This window comes from Leptodactylus fuscus, chromosome 1 (genome assembly GCF_031893055.1).
Source record: "Leptodactylus fuscus isolate aLepFus1 chromosome 1, aLepFus1.hap2, whole genome shotgun sequence".
Lineage (NCBI taxonomy): Eukaryota > Metazoa > Chordata > Amphibia > Anura > Leptodactylidae > Leptodactylus > Leptodactylus fuscus.
The window spans coordinates 197628274-197644495 of NC_134265.1; the positions used below are offsets into that span (position 1 = coordinate 197628274).

At 44.7% G+C, this 16222-nt stretch overlaps 1 protein-coding gene across 1 annotated transcript in view; it reads right to left on the reverse strand.

Annotated features, from left to right (window-relative positions):
• Positions 1 to 15958, reverse strand: part of C2CD4C (C2 calcium dependent domain containing 4C) — a 39733-nt gene extending 23775 nt beyond the window's left edge. Inside the window, exon 1 of the mRNA XM_075281499.1 lies at positions 15776 to 15958. The gene's annotated coding sequence lies outside the window, so the exon portion shown is untranslated. The remainder of the gene's footprint in view (positions 1 to 15775) is intronic.
• Between the last annotated feature and the right edge of the window lie 264 nt (positions 15959 to 16222).

A 16222-nucleotide genomic window follows, 5' to 3' on the forward strand; every position in this document is an offset into this window, starting at 1 on the left:
TTTACCGTGTTTCCCTGAAAATAGGTCATCCCCCGAAAATAAGGCATGGGGGAGGTTTTTGTTTAATTGCCTAATATAAGGCACCCCCAAAAATAAGCCATCCCCCAAAAACCATTGCAGCCAGCTGAACGCTGTGTGTGATGTTCTGTGTGCACAGGAAAGTCGGCTGCTGCCCCTGCTGTGATACTGTATGTTGTATCCACTGTCCCTGCTGTAGGATGAGCTGGGAGATGCCCGCTGTGCATATGCTGCGGGGAGTTGGCTCTCCCAGCTCATCCCACAGCAGCCAGAACAGTGGTATCACAGCAGAGGCAGCAGCCGGCTTTCCTGTGCACATGGAACACAGTGCACAGCATTCAGCCGGCTGCAGTACCCACAAAGTGAGGCTCTCCGGGCAACTGCCGGCAGCCTCGCTAAACCCCTCCCACCACTTCCGCCGTAGCGATCAACAGCAGCACCAGCGCTGCTATGAAGATTGGGAAGGTAAGTAGCTTACCCTCCCCCAACCTCCTGCATGTCTTATGGAGTGGGTTGTCCCTTGCTCCATAAGACATCCCCCTGAAAATAAGACATGTCCTATATTTAGGACAGGAATTTAATATAAGACACTGTCTTATTTTCGAGGAAACACGGTATGTACTGTTCGGGTAGATTCACACTACCATTACTGTATAGGATGACAGCAATGAACATAAATTGTAGAATGCATATGGAGCCACTTTGTCTGGTGTCCCTCTGTGTTCATTTTCATTCTTTTATGTGCATGCAGGACTTTTTCTTATATCACAAAAGTAAAAAAAACATGATGGAAGGACTCTCCTCTCATGTTGTTTACATTAGAGTCAATGGGAAAGAACACAGATGGAGGGGGCTCCGTCTGTTACTCTTTCGCTGTTAAAGTCCATTGTACTCACCCTATGATAGATGAGAGCAACAGACATTCACAATGGAAGTATGAACATCCCCTCGGAACTGAAGATACAAGTATGTGATTTGATCATGGGGGGAGGTTTATTTCTTGACTGTCAGTCATTCATCCCATTGAAGGATTCTACCAGTGGCGTAACTACCACCATAGCAGCGGTAGCAGCTGCCACAGGGCCCGGGACATTAGGGGCCCGGTGACAGCTGCTACCGCTGCTATCATTATTCTCGGAGGTCTTTTCGAAAGTATTCCACCAACAGGGGGCCCCGAAGCTGCAGCAACGGCTGACACACAGGAGCTGCAGCTCTGGCTCCTGTCAGCGCTTCAGGACGCTCCCCCTCTCTCCCCCCTCCCTTTCTCTGCTGTCCTCTGCCCACCAATGAGAGGAGGAGGCGGGGCTTATCCCTGCCGAGCTCCTGCCGTCCGTCCTGCACTGGAGGAAGAAGGAAAATGAAACTAAAGCTACACAGGTACGTACTGGGGTTACTTATTAATGTCAGGCATATGGGGTGATTACTTGTGTTTTAGTAACTCCATGTGCCTCATATTAATAGCAGTTAACCCCATCATTTCCCTGACATTAACCCCTGTGTGCCTCACCATAAGAGTTACTGATGTGTGAGACATATGGGGGTAATAATAATGAAGATACTTTATTATTACCTCCATGTCTCTCACATATCAGTAACCCTTATGGTGAGGCACACAGGGGTTAATGTCAGGGAGATGATGGGGTTAACTGCTATTAATATGAGGCACATGGAGTTACTAAATTGTAATGCACAGGACCAGATTTTATATCCACAATTTGTCCTGGTATAGCGGTCAGCGGGTGACGTGACAGTATTTAGTCCTGTAGGGGCCACTAAGGGACATAATACTGTGTGCAGGGGCCACTATTGGGTATAATACTGTGTGCAGGGGCCACTATTGGGTATAATACTGTGTGCAGTGGCCACTACTGGGTATAATACTGTGTGCAGGGGCCACTATTGGGTATAATACTGTGTGCAGGGGCCACTATTGGGTATAATACTGTGTGCAGGGGCCACTATTGGGTATAATACTGTGTGCAGGGGCCACTATGGAACATAATAGAGCGCGCAGGAATGCGTAAGAGGGACTCGGTTGAGATCTTCGGTGTCGAGGGGGCCCCATGTCAAAAGTTCGCCACGGGGCCCCGCCATTCCTAGTTACGCCACTGGATTCTACATTTAGACTTCTCAATCCTAAAATGAGTATACATGCAGGCTCATCCAATGGATGTTTTTTATTGCCTTTTTTTTTTTGGGGGGGGGGGGATTAGGGATAATTGTTGTTGGCAAAACAAACTTATTCAGAAGAGAGCTACCGTATCTAAAGTGTATGGCCTGCTTAACCCGTGTGTCCCTTGTCTCTTTTGTTCTAACACATTTCTGATCATATATTTCAGTTTTGCTGTATATATGAAAGGGAGTCTGCTCCCATTATATAGTAGAATGGTTAAGACAACAGAAATGGGAATGCTGCAAACAACAATAAACTGATTTTAATATAGTTAAGGGGTTTCAATTTGCTATAGGTTTTGTGTTCAGAGCATAATCTTATCTTTCAGCATGTTTTACGCCAAACTTAAATATATGTTACTTCATATTTTCCCCTTAGAAAAGAAATTGTCACATGCAGCATGAAGCCTGATTTTATGATATATTCAAAAAGAAACGCTTAAAGAACAATAGAGGTATTTACTAAAATAAGCATACCAGATTTTTGGCACAAAAGGGGCCATTTACAAGCAGGATGGAGATCAAGGATGTCCACGGCAGAGATGCCTCAGCCCATCAAAATTTCTACAACTCACCCCAGATTTATACCTGAAATCAACTCCAAACCCTGACTGTCTTAGATTTAGGCTTGGATTGATCCACCAGAGTACTGGCGAATCCCCCTGCAGCACCACGACATCGCTGATGCTATTCACCATGGGAAATTGATGTGTGACGCACAGGGCCCCATGGAGAACGAATGGGAATTGTGGCCTTTATCTGCTGGAGCAATTCAGCAAGTAGAAGCCTAAAGTCACTGTATGTCGGGCTGTAAATAGAGCAGTTACTGTATGGTGGCCACTACAGGGGTAGTAAGTATGCTTGCTGTGTGAGGGGCCAGTAAAGGCAGAAAGTACTGAGGAAAATATGGATACATAATACCAGGTGTGGGGGGGGTCAGTATCGGGAGCATTATACCATGTGGGGGACAATAAAGGGGGCTACATACTTTATGGAAGCCTGTAAAGGGGCAATATACTATGCTAGCATCAGTATAAAGGGCTTCAAACCATGCGGGGGGCCAGGAAAGGAGCGGTTATACTATTTAGGGTCCAGGAAAGGGTGCATTATACCATGTGGGGGCCAGGAAAGGCAGCTTTATAATATGTGGGAGCCAGAAGTGGATCTTTACAAATAGGAATTTAGTGCTGATTTTCAGGTAATTCTACCTCAAAATCAGGGCCAAATTCTACCCTGAATATGCCAGCCTTGCGATGGATTAAATGACACTTCAAGGAATAATTTATCAAGAACCATGTTTTCCTTCTGCTGGAGTTTGAGCCTAATTTATTGTTATACAATTTATTGTTATAAATTAGGCACATCCTCTGGGGTCCATGCTCCTGAACAGAACTCCACACCAGCTCTTTACCTCTGTAAAATTCAGGCTTCATTTATGCTATAAAACTCGCGTAAACGATCATAAATCTGATGGGGCAAGGAAAGTGATATGACTTTTTTAAAAATGTTTTCTGTGCCAGTAGCAGTAGAATCAATTCCACTGGTGGGCTCTAGACATCCACTCCAACACTACTAAGATTTTAGTTTTCAATTGCATATCAACCAACTCAGTGCCCCTCCTATGGGGGTGGACCACCCAATAAAGCACCACGCTAGTTCTGACTTGACACACCGCAGCACTTGCACTTTTATTGAAGACACACCACAGCACAGCAAGCTCTGTGGTGTCTTCAATAAAAGTTTCACATATTTCAAGTCGGAACTAGCGCGGTGCTTTATTTGGTGGTCCCCACCCCATTGGAAGGGCACTGAGTTGGTCGATTTGCACTTGGTATTTTTTCTTCCCAACTGGGGATGTGAAGGCGGCTGCTGCTGGTCACATATCCGACGATATCGGGTGAATGGTTCCCTGACTAGGGAAGTCCCCAATTGGTGATTTCACCAGAATTTACTAACTTGCTCTCCATACAGATTTTAGTTTTGGCACACTGGAGCTTGTAAGATGCACCAGAATTATTAACCCCTTCCCGACATGCGCCGTAATAGTACGGCGCGTGTCGGGTCTGTAACTATGGCAACCGCCCGGGAGCCGGGTGGCCGTCATAGCCGCCGGGTGTCTACTGCTTTAAGCAGTAGACAACCGGCTCTAATGCCTCCGATCGGTCCCCGAACCGATCGGAGGCATTAACCCCTCCGGCGCTGCTGTCAAAGGCGCCGGAGGCGCCATCTTCCCGGCGGCGCATGGGCGCCGCCATTTTGGCAGGGATCGCCCCCCCGTTGCCATGACAGCCGGGAGCCTTGTTAAGGGCTCCCAGCCAGTCTGCAAATTCTCTCTTTTGTAGGCTGGTGTATAGCCGGAACAATTTTCACAGTTTTGAGATGAACAAATCAGACCTAAAGTGGAACATTAAAAAAATCATCCAACCCCCCCCCCCCACCCCCCATACCTATATATTTTTTTTAAAGTAGACACCTGCAGCATTATCAGAATGCCACTTGGTATTGTAGACGAACAGGCACCTTCATGCAATTTTGATTTAAAGTGAATGTTCTATGAAAAAATGCAAATAAATGTATATTAGTTGCTAAAAGTGTAAACCAAACAATAAATTATATGCACCAAACCTCCTAAAAATAAGAGTTCAACATGTGCAGCGTTCATACATATCACAAATGCCTACACCGCATGCACGTGTCTTCAGAAAATCACTAGAACTGGAAGGAACAAAATTCTGCTTTGAAGCTGGAAATGTTAAAAAAAAGTATCATCCTATAAAATGTAGGGATTACACACCATGAAAAGTAAGTGAACCCCTAAACCCTATATATTTTTTTTTAAAGTAGGCAACCTGAAGACTACATATGTCTCAATGGGTCATCGATAGCTACATACACCTTTATTCAACTTTGCGACAAACACAAATAATTTTTTTGAAAAAATGCCTTAAAACACATATTTGCACCTAAAACTCAGGTTCTATCTCACATTCACATACAAAATACATTTAAAATAATAGCTTAAGATGTAGAAAATGTACATATATATATATATATATATATATATATATATATATATATATATACAGTCCTATGAAAAAGTTTGGGCACCCCTATTAATCTTAATCATTTTTAGTTCTAAATATTGGAAGATTATAAAGATAATCTGTTTTCCCTTAGCCCAAACAGCAGCACAAGATGGGGTATTCCTGCCCCTGTGTGCTGTTAGGACAGGTGGAACTTTTAATTAGCTAACAGTTTTTCCCCCTATAAGAGGCCAGAGCGACCTCCTCCCCCCTGTGTTAGTCAAAAAGTATAAAAGGCAATATAACAATACAAACATTACCATAAACAATGGGAAGGAGCCTTGTGCTGCTGTTTGGGCTAAGGGAAAACAGATTATCTTTATAATCTTCCATTCCCCCTACGCCAAACAGCAGCACAAGATGGGGATCTAGCAAGTAAAATCCCAACTAGGGTGGGAGATCTTGGCAAGCAGATGCCAAGACAGAATGTCCGAAGGCTGTGGCCTCTGAGCTGCGCCAGTCCAATCTGCAGTGTCTGGCGAACATCAGATGAAAACTCCAGGAAGCAGCGGAACATATCTGCTCTAAGGAGAGCGAGCGTCTCTCTGACCGGGAAGTTGGTCCAATTCCGGTACTGGTAGGTCTTGAGCGCGAAGAGAGCAAGCGATGGCCTCCCTGATCCATCTTGACAGGGTGGCTTTAACACCTTTGTTACGGCCGTAGGTATTGATGAGCAGGTTCTTCGAAAGGAAGCTGTACAATCCAAATATATGTGCAGATATATGCGACCCTAGGACAAAATCCCTGGATGAACCCAAGTTGAACCCTATCAGGGAAAAAGGTAATGAATGGCTCCGAGGCAGACAAAGCTTGTAATTCTCCAATCCTTTTGGCAGAGGTAATTGCCAACAAGAAGGTTACCTTGTAGGAGAGATATCTCCAGTCCACTTCTGTTAAGAGTTCAAACGGGGGAGAACAAAGCCCCTGAAGAACCGCAGCCAAGTCCCATTGCGGGACAGGGGGCTGCATCTGAGGGCGGAGCCTAGAGGCCCCTTTAAGGAATTACTTTAATAGAGGATCTTGTTATAACCAGGTCCCTAGAAGAGCGGAAAGTGCTGAAACATGAACCTTCAGGGTAGCTGGAGTTAGCCCCTTATCCAGGTCACTCTGTAGGAACTCCAAGACCGATTCGATAGCAGAGTTATTAAGCTGCCTATCCGAGATCCTTTGGTAACTCCTGTTAGTTGAATCCGCTCTTGAATGGGCCAACGTTCTTAGAACGGCCTGGGATAATCGTCTATCTCCGTATACGATGCGGTCAACCTCCAGGCCATGAGGTTGAACCTGTCCAGGTCCTGGCAGAGCTGTCAGTTCAGAATTACCAGGTTTTGGACTTGTGGAAGCCTCCAGTAGGTCCCTTGACTCATTAGGATGAGGTGGGTAAACCATGCCCTTTTTTGGCCAGAACGGCATGATCACTATTGCCGAAGTCTGGTCCTGCCTGAGTTTCGCCAATACCTTCGGAATCATCAGAATAGGAGGAAAAACGTATGCCAGTTTGAACCTCCAAGGTATTGACAGGGCATCTACCGCCAAAGGATTGTCTTCCCGGTAGAGGGAGCAAAACCTCGTCACTTTGGCGTTGTACTGGGTGGCCATCAGGTCCACCTCGGGGAGACCCCACAGCTCAGTGAGATGATGAAAGATGTCCGGATTTAGGGACCATTCGCCTGTCATCACCAGGCCTCTGCTTAGCTGATCCGCAAGGATGTTCAGCCCACCTTGAATATGAACCGCTGATAGTTGTGAAAGATTCCTCTCCACCAGGAGAATATTAGATTTGTCACCTGCAGAAGCGAGGGGGATCTGGTTCCCCCCTTGTTTGCTGATATCGGACTGCTGTTAAGTTGTCTGTTCTCACTCTCACAGCTTTCCCTTGCAGGTGGGGTGCAAACATTAGAAGCACACGGTGCACCGCAGTGAGCTCTCGCCAGTTGGACAAATGAGCCTTCTCTAAGCTGGTTCCAGGTCCCACGTACCGGGGTCTCCCCCAGAAGCACTCCCCATCTTGTGAGGGAGGCATCTGTGGTCAACAGGGTCCAGGATGTCTGGACCGTGGATTTCCCGTCTCTGAGCTGGGACCACCAAGCCAGTGATCGACGGGTTCTGATGGATAACTGGATAGGCTTCTGTAGCCCCGAAGGACTGTGGTTCCTGACTCTCAGGATCTCGCACTGTAAGGGGCGCATGTGCCATAGGGCCCACAGAACGGCCTTGATGGCTGCGGACATGAGACCGAGGACCTTCATGGCGGTCCTGATAGTAACCTTCCGGGTTGTGGATAGGTGATGAGCCGCTTGACCAATCTTCTCCTTCCAAGGAGGAGGCAGGGAGATCATCATGCTGAGAGAATCCAAGATAAACCCAGAAATTGAATCAGGGTAGATGGAACCACTACTGACTTCTGCCAGTTTATTAGCCAGCCCAGCTCATTTAGGAAAGCCACAGTGGATTCCAACTGTGTGGCAAGCACCTCCTTTGACCGGGCTTTTAGGAGCCATTCGTCTAGTTATGGGACAATAAGATCCCTTGGAGGCGCAGGGCGGCTACGACCGGGGCCACTACCTTTGTGAAGGTGTGGGGGGCCAAGGATTTGCCGAATGGGAGAGCTGTCTAGATAAAGTTGCTTGATGCCCTGAAGAGGGAGGGTCCTTACGTATTTGTCTGGCTTGAACAAGTTGAAGGACCGATGGATCTTGGATAAGCCGTGATCAGGCGGACATATGATGAGACCAAATAGCCTACCCAGCCGATCTAGATGTGCTCTCCTCAGAGAGGGAGGCATAGGTAGTCAACAGGGTCTGGCGTTAGATGGACCATGGCCACTCTCCACCAGAGAGGGATGCATCAGTGGTCAACAGGGTCCAGGTAAACTGGACCATGGACTCTACATTTAATTTCATGTTCCTCCTATGGAACGCTTATCTGGATGTGCTCTCCACCAGAGAGGGAGACATAGGTAGTCAACAGGTTCCAGCCTTAGCTGGACCGTGGACACTCTCCACCAGAGAGGGATGCATCAGTGGGCAACAGGGTCCAGGTAAACTGGACCATGAACTCTTCATCCAATTCCACTTTATTCCTATGGAACTTTTCTCTAGATTCGCCCCACTAGTGAGAGAGGGGCGTTTATAGTCAACAGGGTCCAGCGCTAGCTGGACCATGGACATCCCGTCCTTAAGATGGAACACCACCTGGATGAAAGACAAATTTTGAGGAATAACTAAATTGGCTTGACCCAGACTGCTGAGTTTTTTGTCAGCTGGATGACACAGCCTCCTCCATCCAATTCCTCATTGCCCGTATGGGAATCTCCTGTAGATGCGCTCTCTACCGGAGAGGGCTGTCTCTGTGGTCAACAGGGTCCAGACTATCTGGACATGGACATCCAGCCCTTAAAATGAAGCCCCTCCAGGCCCCACGGGTTGTGATTCCAGGCCTCAGACTTACCTTCTGCAGGCTGCATGCGCTATATGGCCCAAGGGACTGCAACTGCAGACCCTGACATAAGATCCAGTAACCTTTGGCAGTTAGGATGGAAACCCGCTGTATCACCTATAAATAATGCACTGCTGATATGATCTTTTCCCACCTAGAGGAGGGAGATTTTCAAGCAGACAGAGTCCAGCATGAAGTTTAGAGACTTTCTCCATGTGAATGGACCATGAGAACCACAAGTACCTTATTAACTTTTTTTTTTTTTTTTTTCATATCACAAATGCAAAGTGCAACTGGGATTGAACCCAGGATACTGTGGATTCAGGCATACAAGTCTGTAACCCTACAGCTTGAGCCACTAGGGCTTCTATTTCTAAGTAAGACCTCTTATGAAAACTGGGAGAGGGAACCTTACCAGAAATCTGCATGTACTCCTTCACCCAGGAGATGACAACAATAAATGAAGGGCTCCTAGCTGGAGGACCCCGTACTGACAGCAGTGCAGACATGCATAACCTTACAACAAATTGCCTTAGAGCATCCACCATCATGTGAGCAATAAGCAAATATGCACCTAATAAGTAATGATAGTACATAGGTATATGAACCCTTCTTTTAGGTTCACAGCATATAGTCCCCGCTTAGGAATTAAATGCACATTGAAAAACCGCAAGAAATACAAAAATTTGGTTGGATCTTACCATAATGGCGGTGAATCGACTTCGATATTGTGAAGTTGACAGAGTGCCCATAGCAATAGAAATTAGTGCTTTTAGTCTCTGCAGTGAACACAGAGGGAAAGCTGAAAGAGGACACGGCTTACCTTACTGTAGGGCAGTAAATGAACTGCAGCTGAAAAAGTCAGTAACCTGCACAAGGCAGGTAAGACAAAAGACTGCAGTATAAACCTAGATCTTTCACTCAGAAAGAAGGAAAAGAGAAGAAAGGATCTAAGACACCTTATTCTAAACCATAGAGGAGGCCACAGCCTCCTCCACCTGTCCAGTCGCACAGGACAGAAAAAAACACAGGGGGGAGGAGGTCGCTCTGGCCTCTTATAGGGGGAAAAACTGTTAGCTAATTAAAAGTTCCACCTGTCCTAACAGCACACAGGGGCAGGAATACCCCATCTTGTGCTGCTGTTTGGCGTAGGGGGAATTTGGTGTTTGCAGCAGCCATTTCAGTTTGATATATCTAATAACTGATGGACACAGTAATATTTCAGGATTGAAATGAGGTTTATTGTACTAACAGAAAATGTGCAATATGCATTAAACCAAAATTTGACCGGTGCAAAAGTATGGGCACCTCAACAGAAAAGTGACATTAATATTTAGTAGATCCTCCTTTTGCAAAGATAACAGCCTCTAGTCGCTTCCTGTAGATTTTAATCAGTTCCTGGATCCTGGATAAAGGTATTTTGGACAAACAATTCAAGTTCAGTTAAGTTAGATGGTCGCCGAGCATGGACAGCCCGCTTCAAATCATCCCACAGATGTTCAATGATATTCAGGTCTGGGGACTGGGATGGCCATTCCAGAACATTGTAATTGTTCCTCTGCATGAATGCCTGAGGATTTGGAGCGGTGTTTTGGATCATTGTCTTGCTGAAATATCCATCCCCGGCGTAACTTCAACTTCGTCACTGATTCTTGAACATTATTCTCAAGAATCTGCTGATACTGAGTGGAATCCATGCGACCCTCAACTTTAACAAGATTCCCGATGCCGGCATTGGCCACACAGCCCCAAAGCATGATGGAACCTCCACCAAATTTTACAGTGGGTAGCATGTGTTTTTCTTGGAATGCTGTTTCTTTTTGGACGCCATGCATAACGCCTTTTTTTTATAACCAAACAACTCAATTTTTGTTTCCAAAATGAAGCTGCCTTGTCCAAATGTGCTTTTTCATACCTCAGGCAACTCTATTTGTGGCATACGTGCAGAAACGGCTTCTTTCTCATCACTCTCCCACACAGCTTCTATTTGTGCAAAGTGCGCTGTATAGTTGACCGATGCACAGTGACACCATCTGCAGCAAGATGATGCTGCAGCTCTTTGGAGGTGGTCTGTGGATTGTCCTTGACTGTTCTCACCATTCTTCTTCTCTGCCTTTCTGATATTTTTCTTGGCCTGCCACTTCTGGGCTTAACAAGAACTGTCCCTGTGGTCTTCCATTTCCTTACTATGTTCCTCACAGTGGAAACTGACAGGTTAAATCTCTGAGACAACGTTTTGTATCCTTCCCCTGAACAACTATGTTGAACAATCTTTGTTTTCAGATCATTTGAGAGCGGGCTGTCCATGTTCGGCGACCATCAAACTTAACTGAACTTGAATTGTTTTGTAGAAAGAAATGGTCCAAAATACCTTCATCCAGGATCCAGGAACTGATTAAAAGCTACAGGAAGCGACTAGAGGCTGTTATCTTTGCAAAAGGAGGATGTACTAAATATTAATGTCACTTTTCTGTTGAGGTGCCCATACTTTTGCACCGGTCAAATTTTGGTTTAATGCATATTGCACATTTTCTGTTAGTACAATAAACCTCATTTCAATCCTGAAATATTACTGTGTCCATCAGTTATTAGATATATCAAACTGAAATGGCTGTTGCAAACACCAAAATATTTAGAACTAAAAATGATTAATAAGATTAATAGGGGTGCCCAAACTTTTTCATAGGACTATATATATATATATATATATATATATATATATATATATATATATATATATATATACTACATGCACCGCAAATATCAACTACAACAAGAGCTCGAACTCCCAAAAACACTGATACAGAAGACAGGCAAGATTTTGCTGTTATTCACTAATATGTTAAAAATCTATACTGCAGCTAGCAAACTGTGACTTTGATACCAAAATCTAACTTTTATGAGATTTCACAGCATACCATACATAAAAACACAATTTAATATTTCGGATATACAACCACCTTCATGTAACTTTGCAGCAAACAGAGATTGCAAGCAAAAATTGCACAAAAACTCAAATTTGTCACTAAAGTGCATCTCAAGCAATCTCTTTCAGCAAACAAAATAAACTGTCCAAAAATCTGCAATATGTAAGGAGTTCATACATACCACACATGTATATATTTACAGGGGCGGGTGTTAAAGAATAGCCCAAATCGCAGAAATGCACCAACCCATTTTGTGCATGCAAATTAAATAGGAGTTTACATAAAAATATTATTTTCTATCCCCCTATTAAAACTTTATCCTTATTAATCCTTATTACTATTATTTTAACGTGTAAAGGATATTGCTAGAAGCGTATTTTACTGTAGAAAGCTCAGGTATGGACAGGACATTAATTGGGTGAAATGTAAACTTTGTGTATGTGCGACTTTTTTTGGCACTGCGACCTGGACAATGGTAAACGTCTGGGTCTCAGCACCAATGAACTTCCTGGTTATGTTTAGAGGGTGTTACATAAGAATAGTCTAGTAAGATGGGGGGGGGGGGGGAATTACATTATACCTGTATGTGACAATTAAGAGAGTATAGTATGCTCTCTGATTGGCATGCGAGGGGTTAACAAGGACTGAAAGCCCCTGCTAACCCCCTCCTGAGGTCACATGCAGGTTATGTACAGAGATGAGAAAGATTCCTCTTCTCTCTGCTGTCTGCAGGGCTGCTCATCCCCCCTCCTCTTCCTACTACATTTCATAAGATGCTTCCTTAGACGGGGGGGCATTTTCGAGCCCTATATCTTGGGAATGGATGCAGCTATCTTGATGATTTAAGATTCATTTTAAAGATGAAAATCTCATCTTTAAAAGGATATGAAGAGCTTCATGATAGCATTTATAGTTATGGAGTGATTCACTGTTGAAAACACTGTCAGGAATTGAGATCTGCAATTGGATCTCAATGCCAGATAGCGTATTCAACAGTGAATCGCTCCACAACTATAAGTGATATCATAAAGACCTTGGTAACATTTTAAGGATGAGATTCTCATCTTTAAAATGAATCTTAAAGAGGACCTTTCACCATTTTGCCCACAGGCAGTTCTATATACTGCCGGAAAGCTGACAGTGAGCTGAATTCAGCACACTGTCGGCTTTCCCGATCTGGGCCCAGTGTGAAGAGCTTATGGTCCGGTACCGTAGCTCTTCTATGGTCAGAAGGGCGTTTCTGACACTCAGTCAGAGACGTCCTTCTTCACAGCACAGCCAATCGCGCTGTACTGTATGAGCCGGGAGGAACGCCCCCTCCATCTGCTCGCAGTACTCGTCCATAGACGAGCATTATCAGGGAGGGAAGGGGGCGTTCCTCCCGGCTCTCACAGCACAGCGCGATTGGCTGTGCTGTGAAGAAGGACGTCTCTGACTGAGTGTCAGAAACGCCCCTCTGACCATAGAAGAGCTACGGTACCGGGACCGTAAGCTCTTCACACTGGGCCCAGATCGGGAAAGCCGACAGTGCGCTGAACTCAGCGCACTGTCAGCTTTCCGGCAGTATATAGAACTGCCTGTGGGCAAAATGTGTCTATCCCTGTGTCTATCATAGATCTCCATGTGCACAGTAGATCTATGCTATGATAGAAAAAGGGAGCTGCAGCCCCTGCTCTGCATAATCACTACTTAGAAGGACCTTGTAGTGACGTCATCACAGGGACAAGCCAATCACAGAGCAGTAGTGACATCATCATCGGTCCTGTACCACTAGCAGGGAAGAGACAGACAGAGCCTGTGAATTGAAAGCAGGAGGATGGACTTACATACAAGAACCACAGAGGAGGGCGTGAACAGAGTATGACATGAGGGGTGCACGGGACGCCCACAGTGCACGGAGAGCTCATTTACATATACGTTTAAAAGGTAATTAATTAAAACAGGGGGGGGTCTTTTAACAAACGATTAGCAGGACTTGAATAGCCTTTTTAAAGGCTATTCAGGCATATGTTTATCTAAAATAGCTAAAATCTAGTGATAGGGCCCCTTTAAAAGTGCTTTTTCTCTGCATCACTGGGGCTCTGAAACATAAGAAAGATATGTTTTTTTATTCTGCTAAGAGCATCTACAGCACTACTGCAGAAGTTTAAAACAGCTGGGGACAGTGATAGACTCCCTTTAAGGGGGGGGTCTTCTCAAAGGAGTGATCTTCTGGAGAGGTTTCACTGTATGCCCTTTATTGTCTTTTCAAGGTATTTTTCACAGAAAAATTTGCTCAGAAAGTGATTGTTGGTTGGATAATATGCTGCTTGCATGCTCTTGGACAAGGCTGCATGATTTTGGGTGGTTGAATAATCTACATCACTACAGAAGAAGCATGGATCACGGTAGATAAACAGTAAAATGATAAACATGTACATGTAGATAGAGAGGGTACAGAGTCTGACCCAGGCCCTTGTACCTTACGACCCATCAAGCACAAAAGAAGATACCAGTATTATATACGGTACATGGTAGGTGGATGCCCTGTCACAGATTTTACATTAGGATCTACAAGTTACATCTGTAATATTCTGTATCCATAGAGCTATACAGAAATATTAGCTATTATGTGCTTGTATCATATTTCAAAGTGTTTACAGAGGTTTCTATGAAAGGAACTTATGATGTTTTATAGATAAGGATTCTTTCAAGTGCCAGATGTAGCTCTCCAATGCTTTTCTGCTTCTCTTGTACCTGTATGATCTCTACATTATGACATTTATGTGCTTTTTTTACGTAGTAGTAGCTATAAAACACACAGTTATGTGCAGTCATAAAACAGTATGTAAATTGTCACAGGATATATGTCTTGTTAGGTATCATGCAAAATTAGATCTTTTGTAAGTTGTGGATGAAATAAATATGATACCAGAGCGGTCAGAAAATCTCTGCATAATTTTCTTGTATGCTTTTTAACACATCCATTTCTTTATGCCGTGATGTTTGATTCTTTCCAACTGCGCATTTCACAGCAGTGAGGTCAACTATCAGCCATTTGCCATTTTCATTAATGGATTTGTACAGATCTTACACAGATCTTTTAGAGAAATTATTCCAAATATCCAGATTATGATCTAAATAATGGCTAATAATGGCAATATTACACCTGTTCATAATGATTAGGACTTTCCGCTCTATGTATCAATGCAAGCCAAAGATTTTTGTAGCATTATTAAAACTGTCCATGAATGAAATCAAACTGTTATTGTGGTAATATATCATTTCACGTATTCCCCCTGGCTATGAATGATCTGATAATAAAAATGACTTCTCTAATAGGAGAAAAGGATAAGGCGATAAAGTGCACATAGAGCTTACATACAAAGAAAATCCAGCTAAGTGGTCGTAAAGAAAGCTTGGTCATATTGCCTAGAAGAGATATGTAGCACAGGCTGGCACTGGTAAACAGCGTCTCTCTCTTCTGCCTCCCTTGCCATTCACCTGTCCACTATATCAGTCTTGTGCTTTGCCCACCTGCCACTCACAGGTCACAGGACGGTGACAGCACTGCCATTATGGAAGGCTAATGATGGCTTGTCAGCCTGCGCTCACTAATAGACAATGGACAACTTTAATCAATGGCGCTCCACAATTTCTTTCTGTTAATGATGAGATTATAGATGTAGCAGAGTACCTTTAACTGTTAACCCTTTCACACCGCCTTGTCTGTACAGTGTCACAATTCCATCATCTGTATCCACAATTAGAAAGAATACAGAGCGTAAATAATGAAGACTATGCTAGGTAACAGGACAATGAGCAGCGTGAACAAGTCCAGGGCTGTGTGAAAACTTGGCCCTATGGTGTTACGTGTCACAATAGAGCTGTAGCTCCTAGTCACAATCACTATAAAACAATGCAGTCCTATAGAAAAGCACAGGTAACACGACATCAGGAGGAGTTGTGCCAAATGGTAAACTCAGCTCTGCTGCATTGTATTGACTGCCATAGGAAGAACTGCAGACTGATCCAACAATAGGCAGATGGGTGAGGATGATAGGAGGTGACTGCTGCACAGATCTGCATTGGATACATACACTTAGCAATGGCTACTTATCTATCACATAGATGACGTTCCCGGCTCTGCTGACCCACCTGTAGCTCCTTGTCCGGGCAGTGCAGCCTTGTGTAGCCGCGCCGGGGGGCTGGGCACCTACTTTCTATAGCAGAGTCCGCCTGGCATCTACAGCCTGAGGTGCAGCTGGCAGGTCGTCGTGTAGCTCTTCTGTATGCGACTGCCTATGAAGTGGCCGCTACTCTGCCGTGTTATATAGGCACAGCTCATATGTAGCCTCCTCATACACACCTCCCAACTCTGGGAGGCGCCACAGCCAGCCCTCACCTAGTCTCTGCTTGGGTACTGGGGAGCAACAAGTGTGCCCATAGTGGGTCGTGTCTAGAATGGAGTTGCTCCGGGTAGGTATGATGTCATGGGAAGGGGCGGGCCTCTCAGGAGAAGGGCGTGGCCTCCAGGCTTACAGGTGGAGCGGTGCACGTGTAGCGATGTAGTGCTGGATAGGTCTGCACGGTGGATAGACGTGA